Here is an 11,819-nt window from a genome sequence, read left to right on the forward strand (position 1 = left end):
GCGACACCTATATTAAGCTATGGACGAAATGTGTCTCAAAAAAACTATGGAAGAAATGTATGAAATGTTATTTTGTATATTTCGTCCATGTCCTTGTGTGTTATCATGGTGGCTTTAAAGTGTTAGAAAACTTCATCGAAAACTTCGTTCTTGTTCCTCTTGCGTGCGCCATCATCTCCATGTTTGATCATGCTCCGATATCACCCTTTTTGTCCATATTGGACACTTCATTTGTAAGCAAAACAAATGTATACAATTTAGGTAACATCATATTCTCATGAACATTAGAATCGTTACCAAGAAACGAAATTACCTGGTAATTTAATTGGCATGTGTGATCTCAAGTACTTGGCCAAATATGTCTAGCAATAGGGGATGTGGGTGTAACTATAGTAGTGATATCCTCATCAGCTCTACCACGATAGTGGCTTCGAAGTCGCTTGCGCCCCCTTCGCCTGACCAAGACCGGCCCTGGTCACTGGATGCGATGGTCGTTGGAGGCATGGCCGCGAGACACCGTCCTAAGGTGGCGACGCGGTGCAAATCTGGAAGCATGTGTCGCATGGGGAGGGAACACCTGTCGACGATGTGTCCTGGTTGCTGGGCGCCGGCGACGCGTTGGGAGCGGGCCCCTGGAAGCAGCGTGGTTCTTGGGCGGTGCAATGTGTTGTGGTTATCGAGCAGCGGCGGCGCGTGGAGAGCGAACTCCTGGCGGTGCGGCATGGTTCTTGGGCGATAACGGTGTGGCGGGTTACCAGGTAGTGGCGGCGCGTGGGGAACGGACTCCTGGTGTCGCAGCGTGGTTCTTGGGCTGCGGCGCGTGGGGAAATGGCTCATGGAGGCGACTCGTGCTGACCTGTGTGGGGACGATGACAAGTGAAGGAAAAGATGAAAAAGGTGATTGGTGGGGTCCACGTGATTTGTTCTAGGAACGCTCTTTTGTACCATAAACTATTTTACGGGATAACCAAAAACCGATTTTGTGATACAGAATTTTACGGGATCTGTTAGAGATGCACTTATCCTCTCGGCTATAGCGGCTGGAAACAAGACGAGGGAGGTGGTCGATGCAGTCTTGTAACTAGTAGGGGTATGTTTTTCGTTCCCGTGCTCGAGATTCTCATAATTATATATATATATATATATATATATATATATATTATATATATATAGTTACTATTCATCATCCAGAGTGTAAAATAAGTTATTTTTCACCCGAGGTAATCTTACTATCGCTTCTCAAATAAATTATGTTTAGAATATAAATATTTACATGCATATTGATTCAATATGTAAAATTTGGTAAAAATATTGGTTATAAGACCGGAAAAATTACATTTTATGTATGTTTTATACTATATTTTTACATTCGTAAATTTACGTAATATAATTTTTTTACGATGAGTACATATTTTTTACGTTTTCTTTTTATGTATGAAATAAGACAAAATTTACGAAACTGTAAAAATACGATGCATTGATGTTAAAATAGAAAATGGATGAAAAATAACTATTCCTCACCCAGGATGACGAATATATATATATAGGACAACACTATTCTAATCCCAGAATTATAATAGTTATTTGGATATCGGTCCCTTCCTCAAGATTCGGCAGGCGCGCCCGGCACCAACCCCCGGATCAGACCGCCGCGGCGCCACCGGTCTTGGATCCGGCCGCTGCGCCGCCCGCCTCTGCTCCTCGCCTGCCGCCTCCACGCCCGCACGAGGGGATGCAAGTCCTCGTGCTCCTCCATCGGCAGCCACCGGAGGGCCTTTGGCGCACCTTCCCTTACTCTCTTCCTTCTCCTTCCTTCTCCCTCACACCCTCTGTATTCTGCCATAGGTACCCGTCATAGCCATCATGGACAGCAGCCACGCGGCAGGAGCTCGCCACCGAAGTCCCCCGAGCACCATCCGCCCCGAATCTGGCCGGGAACCGGACGAGGCCGAGCCCTCGCGCCCAGATCTGCGCGTGACTCGGCGCCACAACCGCTACCACCGGAGATCCAGCAGGGATCACCAGCCCCAACGACCTCCACCTCCCAACCCCGCCTACCCGCCGCCCCAGCCAGTGTGTCGCCCTGTGCACTCCGCCGCCGGCAGGAAGAGCTTGGACACCGCCACCACGCAGACTCCTCCCGGTGGGGCCCAACTGCCGCAGTAATCTGGAAGTTCGCCGCCGCCACCACCTCGGGGGGTTCAACGGACGCACCCCCGCTTCTGGAACCACCTGCAGGGACGACGACCACCCCTCCCTCCTCCTTTTGCAGGTGACCTTCCTCCTCCTGCTAAAGCTGACCTTCCTCCCTCCTACTACTTACTCATGTTGTCTTGGATGATTAAACCGCGTCACATTCTGCTCGTTCAATTCTGCAGCGGCGTATCACATAGGGAAGTTTGACCCGGACAACCGCTTCAGTTCGATGTCAATGCATAGTTCAGCTTCGTTATGCTCTTTTCTTATTTTGACAAAAGATGTTGTTTCTGTAAATTTGTGCACATAAAGTTCAAAAAAATATAATGGAGATAAGCAGCATGTATGCGTGTGTGTGGTGGTGAGGTTGAGGTTAAGAAAATGTGTGTGGTGATGGTGAGGTTCAGAAGAACATGTGTGTGGTGGAGAAATTCACTAGCTTTTTTAATCGGGACACAAGTAATAGCTTATTTTGTGCAAACACAATACAAAAAAATGTATGTGTCTTTTATAAAGAAAAATAAACAAATGGTCAAGTATCGTCCCATGAAAGTTCATGCATATGAAAAAGGGAAATTCAGAAGGTCGGGGGTGATGAACAGAGAAGTTCATGCATCGGTGTTGAGGAAGGTCAGGACAAAGGTACTCGACCCACTCTGGCGTCTCACATCACACATCAACTATACATACTGAACGACCTCTCTGTTCATCAAGAAATTCGAGTTTCCTTAAGCCACATTGTTGTGCTATGAAAAAATGTGTTGGTTCTATGCACCTTGGAGGAAAATGGGCCTGAAAACCCTGTTTTCATGTTGTCCCACTGAAAAATGCCTTCATTTCTTTCTTAAACATGTTAATTGTTGTGAGATTGTTGGTTTTTTATCTCTTTGTCAATACATGATAGTGAACATATCAACGAAAAAACACGTCTGATGATTTCATACGCTTTAAAAATTTGGAAAGTTTAAGGGGTGTCTGATGAGAAAGTTTGTACACTATAAAAAATGTGGCTCAGGAGAGAAGGTCAAATTAAAAAAGAGTCCAAAATCAAAGAAGGCCGAATTAAAAAACCAAAGAAGTCCAATTTTTTTTTATAAAAACGGGTTAAAAGAATCAAATTTTTCCTAAGAATAAAACTAAAGAAGTTCAAATTAAATAATGGAGAGAAGGTCAAAGTTTATAAAATAACTCAAATTTGTGCTCGGCAGAGCAAAAACAAAGAAGTTCAAATTAAATTAGCAAAGCAATTCAAACTTTATACAAACACATATTTATCCGGTGCCTAAAAGAGTAAAAGCCAATAAGTTCAATTCTTTAAGAGAGAGCAGTTCGAACATTTGAACAAAAAATGGTTCTATAAAGTTTCTTAAAAATACGTGACAGAAGTTCAAGGTGAAAACAGTGGGAAGTTCAACTACTACACAAAACGCATTTCAGATAAGAAATATAAGAATAGAAAACTAAAAGCTTAAAAGGTTTGTGGCAAGAAGTTCACGTGCTCCTCCGGGTGAAGGTCAAGATCTCTAGTGCGAGACGTCCGACCTTCAATTACATGTAAAAAACATGCAAAAATGACATTTTTTGCCATTTTTAAAGCTGCTCTCAAACGACAACGAACATCAAAGGCCAGCGGGTCTCCTCCAACCTATTGCCATTCCAGAATGGAAGTTTGACCACATTGAGATGGACTTCGTGACTGGGTTTCCAAAGTCCAAACGTGGCAATGATGCTATATTCGTTGTCATCGACAAACTCACTAAAGTGGCTCACTTTCTGCCTATCAAAGAGTCAATCACTGCAGCTCAATTGGCGGAACTCTATACCTCTCGAATTGTCTCTCCACACGGTATTCCACAAGTAATCTCTTCAGATCGTGGCAGCATCTTTATCTCCAAGTTTTGGAATTCTTTTCAGAAGGCCATGGGCACCAACATCCGCTTCAGCACAGCTTTCCATCCTCAAACTAGCGGTCAAGTCGAGCGTGTCAACCAGATTCTTGAAGATATGCTCAGGGCTTGTGTGATAGAGGCGAGGGTGTCCCGATCTTTCGATGAGATGATAACTATCGATTTGGTGGAGACGACTTTGACGATCCGACTACAAACGTGCGAGATGTCGCGCCTTAGCAATCGCTAAACCAATCTCCTGAGGTTACTGACGATGCCGGAAGCACGGTCAGCCTGACCACGAAGGTCTATTCCTGCAAACAATCGAAGAACGAGCAAGAATATGATAAAGCAATCTGAATATTGCAAATATATATGAGGTATTGATAATGGTGGGGATCCGTAAGCGGTCTTGGTCTGGTCGTTGGACACAAACGAAGTACACGAAGTTGCAATGGCTAACTTTTAACTAAACAAATCCCAAGGAAAAAGCTATTAGATGGATCTACTTATATAGGAGCAAGGGGTGGTGGCCAAGGAGGTGGGAGGACGTCCCAAGGCAGCCTAAAACTAACCCTAGGTCGTACAAGGCTCATGGGCCCAAGTGGAGGTGATGCAACACCTTTGGGCTTGTAGTTTGACTCGGATTCTGCTGCAACGTCAGATTGTTTTGTCCGTAACTCAACGCTCCGGATGAATTTGAAGGTGAATCCAATTGGGTTGGAAAGAGCACGAAATCTAGTTTCCAACAAAAAAAGAATCACCCAATTCGGAGTCCGTATGAAAAATTTGTTGGCGTTTTGAGTCAGGTATGTCTGTGCAGTCCGAATCTGAATCCAGAATGTGAGAGACTTGGACTCTATCTTCTCTTGGCCCAAAAGTGACGTGAGAGGACTTTTTGAACACAACCTAAACTTCTCCTTTTCACTTGTCTTCATATGTGGATTGTACAAATGTCCCATACACCTGCAATTAGACAAAACACAAAAGTGTGTGAAGTATTTTTGTTCTGGATAACATAAATAGATTATTGAATAGTTTGCATTAGAAATCACCTGACAAATATGCATGTATGCAATATTTTTGGTCGTATCCAAGGTATTCATGTCCTCATCATGTGTGATCTCCTTCGGCATGAAGTGGGAGGATTGTCTTCCATATGCTGAATTCTCCTACAACAACAGTTTTCAAGCAAGTTCGGGCAAGGCCCCATTTGAAATTCTGTATGGCAGGAAGTGCCGTACCCCTCTCAATTGGTCTAAAACTGGTGAACGTCAGCTTTTGGGAAATGACTTAATCACAGAGGCAGAGGAAATGTGTAAAGTCATTCGAGATAACCTCAAAGCAGCCCAATCCCGCCAGAAGAGCTACTATGATAGTAAGCATCGTGATTTGGCTTTCGAGATCGGAGATCATGTTTACCTCTGCGTCTCTCCTATGAAAGGTACTCGTCGCTTCGGTATCAAAGGGAAGCTTGCCCCTAGATACGTGGGACCTTTCAAGATCGCCAGCAAGAGAGGCGATCTCGCCTATCAACTCGAGCTTCCTTCAAACTTTGCAAATGTGCATGACGTGTTCCATGTCTCTCAGCTTCGAAAGTGCTTCAAGACTCCTGACCGCACCGTCAACTTCGAGGACATTGAGCTCCAAGAAGATCTCTCTTATCGTGAGAACCCCGTTGCTATTCTCGAAGAGACTGAATGCAAGACTCGCAACAAGTCAATCAAATTCCTCAAAGTCAAGTGGTCACACCATTCCGACCGTGAAGCTACCTGGGAACGCGAGGATCACCTCCGTTCTGAGTACCCGGCGTTCTTTCAGTCCTAGATCTCGGGACGAGATCCTTTCGTAGTGGTGGAGTGTTGTAACACCCCGGATATGATTTTCCCAATACGTACTCCAACTCTTGCCGTTTCCGGCCTTAAGTTATTTTATTTTCTCGGGTTCGGGTTTTGTCTCCGTGTGTTGTTGTCGTTGTCATGCATCTCATATCATGTCATCATGTGCATTGCATTTGCATACGTGTTCATCTCATGCATTCGAGCATTTTCCCCGTTGTCCGTTTTGCATTCCGGCGCTTCGTTCTCCTCCGGTGGTCATTTCTACCTTTGTTTCCTGTGTGGGGATTAAACATTTCTAGATTGGACCGAGACTTGCCAAGCGACCTTGGTTTACTACCGGTAGACCGCCTGTCAAGTTTCATATCATTTGGTGCCTATAAAGCCTCATGTGAAGCCCCTACATCATCAAGTGAGAAACAAGACTTCAATGAAGAATTGAGCTTAATGGTGAAGAACTTCAACAAGTTCTACAAGAGTAGAAGCAAAGATAGAAGCTCCAAGTCAAGGTCCTACAATGACAAAAGATCTTCTAGTCGAGAGCGAAACTGCTACAATTGTGGAAGACCCGGACACTATTCCAATGAGTGTACGGCTCCCTACAAGAGAAGAGAAGATTCTCCAAAAAGAAGAAGCAAAGGATCACCACCAAGAGAGAGAAGGAGTAGAGATGATCGTTATGAATGAAGATACTCACGGAGAAGCAAGGATTCGGAAAGGAAGGAAAAATCATCAAGGAGCTACACAAGACGAAGACATCAAGCTCATGTTGGTGAATGGGTATCCGGCTCCGACTCCGACAGCCACTCCGAGAAAAGTTATCACTCCGACTCCGAAGATACTCAAGATGAAGGTGTTGCCGGTCTAGCACTTGTGTCAACCAACTCCTACGACATATTTGACTCACCAAATAAAGGAATTGGAAGATGCTTCATGGCCAAAGGTCCTAAGGTAACACACCCCGAGTATGTTGATTTCAATAGTGATGAAGATGACTTGTTAGGTGATGATTTGCTTGGTGACAACTCTAGTGATGAATATTATGATGAAAGACCAATTAATCATTCTAATCAAGATAAAATGAATGACAATGATAAGGAGAAGATTGAGGCTCTAACTAAAGAACTAAACACTCTTAAGTTAGCTCATGAAACTATCTTCGAAGATCATCGAGAACTTTTAAGAGCTCATGAGAAATTACGCTTTGAAAAGCTCAATCTTGAGCAAGAGCATGAGTTCTTAAAGGAAATCAATGATGATCTCCGCAAGAAAAGTTCTTCTTACATTGCCAAGCGTTTACTCTTATCCACTTACATGCCTCAAGTCAAGTCTAGTAACAAGAAAGATTCTTCCTCTAGTAGTAACAATGATCATGTTAAGTCCAATATTGTTGCTTCTAGTAGTTCTCTTGATTCCACCAATGATCCTCTTAGCCAAGTTACACTTGAGCAAGAAAATAGTTTATTGAAGGGAATTATAGAGAAAGGAGTGTACAAAAGCCTTGCCGGGAGTAAGCAATTCGAGGAAATTGTGTGCAAGCAAGGAATGCACCGGAAGAATCAAGGTGTTGGTTTTGAACGGAAGTTCAATGCCAATGGAGTTGAGTGGGAAGAAGATCAATACCCCAAGACAAAGTTTGTTCCTCAACAAGAGAAGTATGATACTTCTTTCAAGGGGACACAAGCTCAAGATGATCTTCCACCACAAGACTACAAGCAAAAAGGCAAGGACAAGCTTCAAGGGAAATTGATGCATTTGAAGAAGCTCCAAAGACCTTAGTCAAGTGGATTCCCAAGACTACTTCAAGCTCCACTTCATCAAGTACGACTACAACTCCAAGGATTCCCATCAAGATGATGTGGATCCAAAAGAAGAAGAACTAGAGAGTTCTTGAGGGTGACTCCGCCAACATACTTCACTCTTATCATTTTGGCAAGAACAAGTGCAATCAACTTCCACATCTTGCACTAGTTCAAGGAGTCACAAACCCTCTTGTTGGTAAGACAAGGGACAAGGTAACCTAAAAATTTTCATGGACATCATCTTGTGTGTGCATCACTCTATGTCTATGGATATCCATGTTTGTTCCTTGTGGGACTAACCCATGTAGGTATTGAAAGTGAAATTCACTCAAATGGATAGCTCCAAGTGATCTACATCAACATTGAGCATCCACATCTTCAACATCTACATGAAGTCATCATCGACAAAACCCAAGGTTAGTTCATCCCTCTTAGGGGGGATATCACATCTAGGGGGAGCTTTACTCTAAGACTTGAGCTAAAGCAACTCTAAAGATGTGAACAAAACAATGCGTTATGTAAAGGTGGTAACTCCACTTGAGCTTAAACGATGAGTATGACCTATGATCAAGTGTTCTCACTTGACTCCTAAGTCAATATATTCATATATAGATGACCTAGTCATCGCAAATTGCTTGATAGATGCTAGAATTGGTTGTGCATGCCTTGTCACATATTTCATTTGCCATCTTATTGTGTGAGCATGCTGGTTGCATATTTTACTCATTCGAGGACATCCACTTGTTGTTTTGATTGTTCGGTTTTATTTCTTCTTGCCAAGTGGATGGACAAGAATGCCTAAGAACCTCTTCTAGCTATCTATGCTTTTCTCGTCTCAAACTCTATTCATGCTGCATCACAAAATTTGATCAAGTCAGATTCGAACCACTCTGTGTGAGGAGCGCTCGGAGTCCCCGATTCGTCATAGACTTAAACTTCCAAAACCTCTTTATGATTCTCGGTCTGACCGATACTCCACTTTCGGTCCTACCGAGATCATTAAGTTGATCTAGGTTTTCGATCTCGGTGCAACCAATGTGAACATTTTGGTCACACCAAGTTTCAGTAACTGCACGCAGTTATGAATCTCGGTGCCACCGAGTTGTTCCACTCGGTCACACCGACAGGGTCGGGCTATATATAGTCACGGGAATTTTTTTGGAAATTTCTCCGAACCCCTTCGCCCGCGCGATAGCCTGCTCTGCCCTCGTGGTCTCCGGATCGTCTTCTCGCCGCCAGCCGCCTCCAGTCGCTGGTCTCCGTCGCCGTCAACGGGAATTCTGCCCCGCCGTTGCCGCCGTAGCAAGTCCCCGCCGAACTAGGGTATGGACTTGATCTTTGTGCTATTCTCCAATCTGATTCCTAGAACATTGTGATCATATTGATTCTTGCCACGATTGAAACACTCCTATCCAGTCAAAATGCTCATAGATTAGGTTTGATTCGAAAATTCTAGGTTTAGGTTTCCGCCGAAACCATCTCGGACCCACCGAGTTGAAAAACTCGGTCCCACCGATTTGGCTTATGCCATTGCACAAGTGAGACTCGGTCTGACCGAGAATTACTTATCAGTGTGACCGATTTTGAAACTCTGTGAAACCCTAGCAGTCTCGGTGCCACCGAACTGTGACTCAGTCCAACCGAGTTCACTAGTTTAGGTTCCAAAACTGCTTCGGTATCACTGAGTTTGAAAATCGGTAGATCCGAGATGATTTCAGTGGGAAACTAAAACTAAGTTTTTGGATCATTCTTTTGCAAAAATCTCTGCATTTTGTGATGCTCATCCTTTCTACCTCATCTATAATCTGTTCACAGGGTCAGCAGTCAGTTTGCAGCATGTCTGATCAAAGTGATAGCCAGAATGTGTCAGAACAGCAAGTGGTGATGAGTGAGGGCACTAGTCCCTCAAGTTCTTCAGATGAGGGCAGCAGGAGCACTCCTAGCAACTTGCCAAAGGCTGCCACGAGACAAAGAAAGAAGAGGACTTCTGATTCCGAAGATGAAGACTATGTGGCAGAGGAAGAGGCCACTTCCAAGAGAGTTGAGCCAGCTCAAGGCACTAAGCCAGGCCTGAAAATCAAAAGGCCAGCAGGCAGGAAGCCCATGTCAAAGGCAAGAGCCTCAACTGAGAAGCCCATAGAGCCAGTTGCAGCTGAGGGCAAGAAAAGAAAGGAAAGGGTGAAGAAGACTGTGGCTAGAGTGCTTGGCAAAGCTTCCATCATGGAAGAGGAATAAGAAGAAGAGGTGGCTGCACCAGCACCCAAGGCACCCAAGCTGATGGGTGATGCTATCGAATCAGGGGCTACTGCATCTAAGCCCAAGGCTGCACCAAAGGCCAAGACAGCACCTAAGAGAAACACAAGAAGCATCCCAGCTACTGAAAAGAACAAGGCCCCAGTGCCTGAAGCTGCAGAAGAAGAGGAAGAGAATGTCCTAAGGAAGCTAAAGCCCAAGATCCCAGACCACAACGATGCCCATCCTGTGGCTGAGGATATGAAGCTTAGGAGAGATTCAGGACTAAGGAAGTGGAGAGAAGCAAACCCATACGCTTCAAGGAGAAGGATAGCAGTTGACTACAGGTTTCACACCAAGGAGCAGCAGGATTTTTATGAGACAGTGCTGCTAGATAAGAAGCCCATTGTCTGTGATATGCGATGGGTTGATTGGACATACATCAAGGACAATGAGGAGCACTATCCTGGAGTGCAAGACAGCTTCATAGCTTGTGGAGTAGCTGACTTTGTTGGGCAGAAGCTCACAAAGTGGAATGAGGAACTTATCATGCAGTTCTACTTCACAGCTCACTTTTATCCAGATGGGAGGATCACATGGATGTCTGAGGGTACAAGGTACCAATCTACAGTGGCTGAGTGGGCACAGATCATAAATGCCCCAGAGGAGCATGATGATGACATGGACATATATGCCAAGAAGAAGATGGACCACAACTCAATGTCCAATATGTACAAGGAGATCCCAAATGAAGCACTTGATACCTTCAAGTTTGGCTCAATACATTACCTTCTGTCAGGGCTCCCGACTATCAATTGGATCTTGAGGCACACCTTATTGCCTAAGTCTGGAGATCACAAGATGATCAGAGGCCATGCTATCAACTTGCTACATGTGTTTGATGTGCCCCAGAAGTTCAAGGTGATGAGCCTCATAGTGGAAACAATCAAGAGGACTGCAGCAGACCAGAAGAGGAGCTGCGGATATGCCCCTCAGATTCAGGAGCTCATCAACTCCAAGATGGGCACGGGCATATATTTATTGGACAAGGAACATTTGCCCATCCGTCCAGATTTTGAGAACAATGAAGTTGTGATGACTGAGAACGAGCCATCGTCTGCACAAGCTTACGCAAAGAAGGAGAAGGCGAGGAAGGAGAAAGCTGCCAAGATGCCAACTCAGGAGGAGGCATCTGAGTATTTCTTGAAGACTAAACAAGAGCAGCTCGGTTACTTGATTGCATCCACGCTGAGGATTGAGCAAAGTCTGGCCACCCTCACTCAAAATCAGCAGAGCCTAGAGAGAATCATGGAACAGAAGTTCTATGACTTGGATGTCAAAGTAACGGAAGTTCAGTCTGCAGTGGAGTAGCTCCAGGAGGACATGCAGGAGAGGAGAGGCAGGACTACTACTCATGCCTTTGCCAGAGTGCCAAGAGGTCCGAGGTCATCTGCCGTGCCAGTTGCTGACACAAGAGCCACCACCTCAGCACCAGCCACAGCCTCAGTTCCACCAGCTCCAGCATCTACTTCAGCTCCAACTCCAGCGTCTACTTCAGCGTCTACCTAAGCCTTCGTCCTTGGAGTGATACGGACTCCACCACCACCTGAAGATCAAGCCTGAGCGTCGATCTAGTGCTATGCATTTTCTAGGAACTTTTTGGTAACTTGTTGCCAAAGGGGGAGAAGATGTATAGATCATAGGCTTCGAGAGAGAGAGTGTTGCTTTTCTCTCTTGCTTTATTTGGTGGTTTTTCGAACTCGTTTGCTTTTGAGTGCGTGAGATACTACGTCATTATTTGTGAGACATTGATGATCATGTGTTTGATCATAAGCTACACTTAATGCTTGCTTAATGCTATTATC

The 11,819-nt window shown here is 44.7% G+C and overlaps 1 long non-coding RNA gene across 1 annotated transcript; it reads left to right on the forward strand.

The window, feature by feature from the left end:
* Nucleotides 1-1,514: 1,514 nt before the first annotated feature.
* On the forward strand, nt 1,515-2,542 carry LOC125528587. The gene is made up of 2 exons (XR_007292425.1): nt 1,515-2,272; nt 2,379-2,542. It is a non-coding gene; the product is annotated as an uncharacterized LOC125528587 (long non-coding RNA).
* The last annotated feature ends 9,277 nt before the right edge of the window (nt 2,543-11,819 follow it).

The sequence above is a fragment of the Triticum urartu genome, chromosome 1 (assembly GCF_003073215.2).
Source record: "Triticum urartu cultivar G1812 chromosome 1, Tu2.1, whole genome shotgun sequence".
Classification (NCBI taxonomy): Eukaryota; Viridiplantae; Streptophyta; class Magnoliopsida; order Poales; family Poaceae; genus Triticum; species Triticum urartu.